The sequence below is a fragment of the Phascolarctos cinereus genome, unplaced genomic scaffold (assembly GCF_003287225.1).
Source record: "Phascolarctos cinereus isolate Bilbo 61053 unplaced genomic scaffold, phaCin_HiC Scaffold_5;HRSCAF=322, whole genome shotgun sequence".
Classification (NCBI taxonomy): Eukaryota; Metazoa; Chordata; class Mammalia; order Diprotodontia; family Phascolarctidae; genus Phascolarctos; species Phascolarctos cinereus.
In genome coordinates this window covers 434,583,290-434,591,554 of record NW_027555958.1, presented here as the reverse complement: position 1 = coordinate 434,591,554, position 8,265 = coordinate 434,583,290, and positions in this window count along the sequence as shown.

Here is an 8,265-nt window from a genome sequence, read left to right as displayed (position 1 = left end):
GAGTGTGGGTACCCCCTCCAGAAGTCCTTGCATAAATCTTCCCTACACTATCTACCTAAAACAGTGGAGGACTTCTCTGAGTTTTTTTTTTTTTTACTAGTTAGTTCAAGCCTGTGCTACACTCAGGCCATCCACCTGTTACATTTCACTTTTGCTACATGAACCAGCCCACCTTGTTTTCTAATCATACATACCCTTGGAGATGTCTCTTAGCTCATTCCTTATTTGCAAGTCATCATTGGTAATATGCAACAGCCTGCTTACTTACCCCCACCATATGTCTTTCCATTGCCCTTTGGATCACCTGCAATTTTAATTCTTCTAAGATCCATGATTTGCAGCCATATAGCATCACCAGGAGAATATTGATGTTAAAAAGATGTACTTTGGCAGCAGGGAGCAACTTAGAATAATTGAAAGCACCGTGTAATTTCCCGAATGTGATCTAGCTCATTCTACATCTATTCAATTTTGTGCCCAATTCATTGTCCATCTGCAATGCCTGTCCAAGATATATGGACTGATCAAATTAGATAAATGTATGGAACGTGTTCTGCAAGTCTAAAAGCACTACTGAAACATTAGCTATTAGTATTAGTGTTAGGATTAGCATTACTATTATTACTGATAGACAAACTCAATGGCCTCCTTCGCTAACTATACATCTTACTCTGGGCAATATGGATTTTTCACCTAAACAGATTGTCTTGTGTGAATTGAGTGCCTGTGATTCTCGCTGAGGAGGCCCTGTTGTGTCTCCAGGTTTGATGCAATCAGTACAATGTCACACTAAAAAAAAAAAAAGAGGCAGTGAGCATCTGGAGAACTTTACCATCTGTAACAAATAACTCTTCCATTTGGCTATAGTGTATGACATCCTCCAAAGTGGTGGTGAACCCCTTTAGCAAACTTCTGTCTCCCTGGTTTGTGATTTGCTTGAGATAGATACTCAATGGATCTCTTAACAAAAAATTTCCCTGTGGTATTATCTATCAAAAGATCTTCAGAGATTATTGTATCTAGAGTTGGTGGGGACCTCTGTGGCTATTGAGTCCAATGTGTACCTGAATTAGAGTCATTTCTACAACATCCCCAACAATTTGTCATCCAGGCTTTGCTTAAGAATTTCTAGAGAGGAGAACTCACTACCTCAACAAATCAACAAGCCTACTTCCCTGGAACAGCCCTTTTCACTTGGGGATAGATCCAATTATTAGGGTGATTTTACTTAAAACAAGCCTACGTCAGCCTCTTCATAATCTTTTACATACGTGAAGATAGCTGTAATGTCCTGCCTAAGTCCTTTCTTCTCTCAACTGAACAACTCTTCTTCTTTCAGCTGACCCTCACATGCTGTGATCTCTATCCTGCTTGCTCTCATCTGTACATGTTCTACCTTCATAATGTTTTTCAAAAGATATGGTGCCCAGAACCGAACACATATTTGAGATGTGGTCTAACTAGGGAAAATTGCAGTCATGTTACCATTTTATCCCTGGTAACTTTACCTCTCAGTGCCTTCTAAACTCACTAGTTTTGTTTTGTTTTTAAAGGTGCTATGTCCAGGGCAGCTAGGTGGCTCAGTGGATAGAGCACTGGCTCTGGAATCAGGAGGACCCAAGTTCAAATCCAGCCTCAGACACTTGACACTTACTAGCTGTGTGACTCTGGGCATGTCACTTAACCTCAATTGTCTCACTAAAAAAAAGCAAAAAAAAAAGTTGCCGGTCCCACTATTGACTCATATTGAGCTGATAGTAACTAAAAATCTTAGATAGTTATGACTCAAACTATTATCTAGGTATACTCCAATCCTCTTGTCATTGTAAAGTTAATTTTTTTGAACCCCAGGGTAAGATTTTGTATTGTCTCTATTAAAATTGAGAAACCTTCCCCAGTGCCTCTTAAGTCTAATGACTTCCCTCTGTTAATTATTTCCTATTTATCCTGTATACAGTTTGCTTCGTCTATGTTTGTTTTCATGCTGTCTCCCCCATTAGCTTAGAAGATCCTTAAGGATAGGGACTGTTTTTGCCTCTTTTTTTATCCTCAGCATTCAGTGCAGTACCTGATACATGGAGGGAGTTTAAAAAATGTTGATTGTTTGAAATTTTATGTTGTTGAATTCTTAACATTACACCAGTCTATTGAAATATTTTCATATACAAACTTTCATGTGTCCCCTCCAGTTTTGTGTCTTCTATAAATCTGCTAAAAAGTATCACCTATGACTTCATCCAAATAATTGATAGAAATGAGATACAGAACAGAGTCAATGAAGAACTCAGATTCCTGGGGAGCTAATCCCACTAGAGACCCTTCTCCATATTTGGACTTGTGCTTTAGGAATATCACTTTGATAGCTAAATGGCGATTGGACTAGAGTAGAGAGAAACTTGAGGCATAGAAACCAACCTGAAGACTATTACAGCAGTCCAGAAGGAAAGATAAGTTCAGTTTCGGATATGTTGAGTTTAAGACATCTATGGACCCATTAATGGCTTTTCAGCAAATTCAAAATCCATCTAACTGTGCGCTCATCTAGTGAATATATTTCCATCTTGTTTGTAAAGATGGCATTCAAGACTTTGTGAAATGCCTTGTTTAATCTAGAGAAATTTTATGTACAGCATTCCCCAGATCTTCCCACCAGTCATAGCAACTCTGTCAAAAAAGGGGAGTGTAGTGAGCCTGTAATGACCTAGTCTTGATAAAACTATGTGATTACTTCTTTTCTTTCTACATGTTCATACAAATGAACCCTTTCAAAATATATTCTAGAATTTGCCAGGAACCAAAGTCAAGCTCACTGGATTATAGTTGGAATGTTCTACTTTCTTCTTACAAAAAAAGGAGACATTTGTCTCTTTCCAGTCCCATTGCATCTCTCATTCTTTGTAAAGCTCATAGATAGTAATCACATTTGCCAATACCTTTTGTACCCCAGAATATAGTTCCCCCAAATGTGGTTCCTTGAATTCACTGGTGCTTTCCCACCATTCCTCACTTGTCTTGAGTTTCTTCTCTTTATTAACCATTTTGTTTCAGCTCTTCTCAGTCTAAATTTCATTTTCCTTAGCTGAGAGAATAGAAGCAAAATGAAAATTGTGGAGTTCTACTTTTTCCATTATGTATTTTCCTTGTCCCATCCTACCAAAACAGCAGTACTATCCTTTCTTTGATTCTCCTCTTTTTCACAACATAGCCTTTTTAAAAAGCCTTCTTTTTATTGTTCTTACCATCACTGCCAACTTCAGGTCACTCTGAGGCTTAGCTCTCTTTAGCACTCATAGGACTCTGTTCTCCTTTTATAGTTAAATTCTCTTATCTTCTCTTACTTTCATCTTCTGATTGTATTTTTTAAATTTAGTTGGTGCTGAATTCTTTTTATTCATTCATTCATTCATTCATTCATTTATTTATTTTTTGCCTTTCTTAGGCAATTGGGGTTAAGTGACTTTCCCAGGGTCACACAGCTAGTGTCAAGTGTTTAGTCTGAGGCCGGATTTGAACTCAGGTCCTCCTGACTTCAGCGCCAGTGCTCTATCCACCACGCCGTCTAGCTGCCCCCTGAATTCTTTTTATATCAGTCTCTTTAGGTAGCTTCTTCTTTCCTTCCTTAATGGGAAGTATTTCTGTTTTCATCTTAAAGATTTCCTCCATAAGGATGCCCCATCCCTCTTGGGTAGACTTCTGTAGAACAGAATCCCAGAGGGATTCTTCCCATCTTTTCTCTGGACTTTTTAAGTTCTATCCTCAATTCTCTTGTGAGAGGCAGCATGGTGCAGTGAATAAAGTAACGAACTCCATATCAGGAGAAATCTGGGTTCAGATTCCACCTCTGCACTTACTAGTTACATGATTATGGACAAACCATTTAACCTTTCTGAGCTTCCATTTCCCCATCTGTAAACTATTATTCAGAACAAATGAGATAATGTATAAGCAAAACTTTGTAAACCTTAGTGCTATATAAATTCTAACTATTAGGATTATTTTCAGAATGCTTGTCAGCCTATGCCTAGCCTTTCTCTTCTCTATCAAGAGTTCTATGATGGAGTGCTCATTTGTCCCTAAAGTTCCCATTCCTTCTACTTCAGCAACCAGTTTCTCCTTGTTGGGTAGAATCAGGTCCAAATTAGCACTTCCCCTTGTCACTTCCAACACCTTTTTATAAAATGAAATTATCATTAAAGCAAGCCAAGAATTTATTAGCTGCATTAGTTTTAGCAGAGAGAGCTGCAGCAGATGTCAGCATAATTGAAGAATTCCCATCACTACAATATCGTGCCTCTATGCCAGGTTCGTGATCTGTTTTCCCAAATCCTATTCATATTCTTCCTTCTCTCTAGGTGTTCCATTGAATACCACCACAATAACACCATTTTTATGTCTCTCACTTTAGATCTTCACCTATGTGCTATCCACCAGGGTGTGTAGCACCTTCTAGCTCCTAGATTTACTCCCAGGAGTGTATATCCTTAATGTACCATGCTACTCCACTCTGTCTCCTCAATTTTATTCTGTTCCTATTGAATCATGTATTCTCTTCCCATGTTGAAAGCCATCATGACACAGTGAACTGAAGGCTAGCCTTGTAATCAAGAAAAATTGGGTTCATTTTAGGTTTATCTAACCATAGGCAAGGTGGTTAAACTTTCAGTGCCCTCAGCAGCCCTGTAGGACTATAAATTATAGAAGAGTTGCCAATCTGTATTGGTGAAGATAGTTCCTATATTGAGAATGTCTTCCATTGATAAAATTCCAGTGCTGGACCAAAAATAAATTAATAAATAAATAAACAACCTCTTTCTGTAGTCATATTTCTGTCACATCTCATCAGCCCAATTCTCAGTGATACCTGTGCATTCAAATTTGCATCTTCTCATTAAAATCACTAATTCTCCTTGCTTTTTATCTACATATCTGCATCCTCTGCTTTCCAAGCAAAAGACATTGTGGTATATTGGGTGTAATTCTCCTTATGGTGGTTTCTTTACTCATCACAAACACTGCACAGTGAGATGATCAAGAGTCCCATTGAGCAATGTTTCTTGTTTCCCCTTGAACATCTAATGAAACCACCAAATCTTTTATTTACCTTGCTTTATTTACCTGAGCCATTCTTCCATTTACCTACAGACGGCTTGCATCTTCTGGGTTTGTATGTAGTACTATGTAGAATATCAATATAGAAGGGATTGAGTTCTTCAGGGAATAAAACACTTTTTATGAATTCTATTCTTTTGGCAAGGGCAGTCATTCAATAGTTGAACTTAAAAAAACCATTTTTTAAATACCTACTATATGTAAGGCACTAATCTAGCTGCTGGGGATATAAAGAAAAGATGCAATAATCGAAGTTCTCAAAGATCTTACATTCTGTGGGGTGGTGGTGGTGGCAGTAGTGTTAGTAGAGAAAGGAATAAAACACGTACATAAGTCAGCAAATACAAAGTGTTCAAAAGTAATTTCAAGAAGGAGAGACACCAGAAAGACTTCCTGTAGGAGGTGGCATCAGAGCTATGCTTCAATAGAAACAAGAGAAGGTGAAGAGAGGGTGCATTCCATGTGTGAGGGACTACCTGTACAAAGGAATGATTTAGCAGGGGATAACTTTGATGTAGAGGGGACAGCTAGTAGCCCAATTTGACTGGAATGGAGAGTGTATGAAGGAGAGTAATATGAAAAAGACTAGAAAAGTAGGTGGAAGTCAGATTTAGAGGGCCTTATATTAAGTTTAAATGAGTTTGTATTTTCCCCTAGAAGTAATAAGCAATCATTAATTATTTTTGAGTTAAGGGGGAGTGACATGTCCAGATCTATATAAGCCTAATGGAAGAGGAATTGGAGAAGGAAGAGACTGAATTCAGGGAGAGCAATTAAAGGCTATTGCAGTTGTCCAGGAGAGAGGTGGAGAGGTCGTGCCAGAAGATTGAGGGTGTGTGGGTGGAAAAAAGGGAACAGATGTGACAGATGTTGTGTGGGTAGGATTAACAGTACCCTTGGCAACTCTCTAAGACCTGGCAACTGATTGGATATGGGAAGGTAAAAAGAGGGAAGAGTTCAGAATGACCCCAGGCTTCCAAACTGGGGTGGCTAGAAGGATGATAGTGCCATCAATAGGAATAGGAAAGTTTGGAGAGGGGATGGATTTGGGGAAGAAAATATAATGAGTTTCATTTTTGATATTTATATCCAGATGGAGATATCCAGCAGGCAATTAGGCACTTAATAAATCCTTGTTGATTGGTTGATTGAATGCAAAGATGGGAGTTCATCAGTGAAAATAGTTTAGGGTGATGTATACAAATTTGGCAACTGTCTGCAAAGAGATGACAGTTGATCCCATAGGAACCAAGGGAGTGAATATAAAGAAAGGAGAGGACCCAACACAGAAGGTTGGAGTGAGAGGTGCATACACAAGTGTATTAGAGAGAAATTGATTTAGCAAAAGACATTGAGAAAATGCAGTCAGGAAGGTAGGAAAACCAAAGGAGAGCAGTGTCAGGGAATCCAAGGAAAGAATATCTAGGAGGATAGGGCAAGTGATAGTATTGAAAGCTACAAAGAGGTCACCGAGCAAGGACTATGTAAAGGCCATTGTATTAATCAATTAGGACATCTCTTTTTGGATAAAACAGTTTCAGTTAAGTGATGGAGTCAGAAGCTAGGTTGTAGAGAAGTAAATGGGAAGTGAGGAGGTGAAAGTAATAAGTATAAACACTCTTTATAGGAGTTCAACTATGAAAAGGAATCTAGATATAGAACGATAGTGAGGAGGCATGGCCGGGCAAGGGAAGGCTTTTTTTTCAATGTTTGCTTGTTTTTAAGAGCAGAGAGACGTACACACGATTTTAGGTTGCAGGAGAGAAGTCAGTAAAGAGAGAATGAAGATGAAATTGTGGGAATGAGTGCAGGGACAAGCTCTGTGATGAGAGAGGAGGGATGGGATCAGGCTGGGATCACAGACATAAAGAGAGGGGTCAGCTTTGTCAGGAAGGCCTGCCTCTTTATCAGTGAATAGAGCAAAGGAGGAGAGGATTGTGAATGGGGATTTTGAAGTGTGTCATAGGAAAGAGGAAGTTTGTGATCAATGGTCTCTATTTTCTCAGAAAAGTGGGAAGGGAGGAATCAAGAAGTGGTGTTATAGGTCTGAGAAGATTTGTAATAGTCGTTATTGCAGACTGTGATGAAGAATCAATCAGGGGAGGATAAAAGAGGTTGTCATGCAGTAATGAGGAACCAGCTGAAACTAGATAACATAAGTTTTAGTGAACCCAGTCAATATGGTTCTAAGTTTCTTTAGGAATGTTCAGGAGCAAATGATTAGTAATGAAGAAGGCAGGAGGTGGAGGTATCCTAGGGTTGCTGTTTGTCAAGGGATTGAGGAGTAACTATTAGTATATGGCTGAACTAATCAACCGTAAAGTCTCTATTGTGAAGGAAAGGAAGTTAGGGCAGAGTAAGGGTGAAGGACCAGAGGTTTTGGTGAGGATAAAGAATAGGAGGTTTATGAGGTGGATCTAATATTTAGATTACATGAGTACATGAAGGATCCATGATTTTCTTCAGTTACTGGGAACTTCCAGTATGGCAAGTCTCTATACTGACATGTATCCCAACTTGTCTATTACGCAGTAGACAGGTCCTACAGAGAAGCTTTGGCTATACAGAGGTTAAGTGATTTGCCCTTGATCATATGGCTATTAATATCAGATCTTCCTGGCTCAATTCTCTATAGCTTGCTGCCTCTACACCTCAAATATCAATAGCTAAATTAATGTTTGGAGGTACAACAACAGTGATTTTTAGCATGTCCTGCCCCTTTTCTGTAATTTCACTAACATCACTGTGGAAGTAAAAGGGGGCTATATGACAGTCAGGATATAAAACTCATCCATTTCATGGGTTGTCATGACCACAGAGTTCATTACCTGGTCGGCAATCTTCCAGCTATGAGGCTCTCTGCCCTTAGCAAGACTAGTCATCAGAAGAAGCCTGGAGCCTCAAAACTTTCCTAGCTAAGTAGAAACTCTCTGAGTTTTGTGCTCCATTCTCTTGGGCTTCAAGAACCCAGGGGTACCTGTGTGTCACGATGGAGCATAAGAAGAGGGCTTCACTGGAAGATTGTTTTTAGTCTGAGAAAACTTTTGCATATTACTCAAAGGCATAATCCATTAACAAACAGAAATAATAAGAGAAAATGTGTAGTCCTTTAAATGTAATATAAAATATGAATTTTGAAGACTACTGTCAAATACT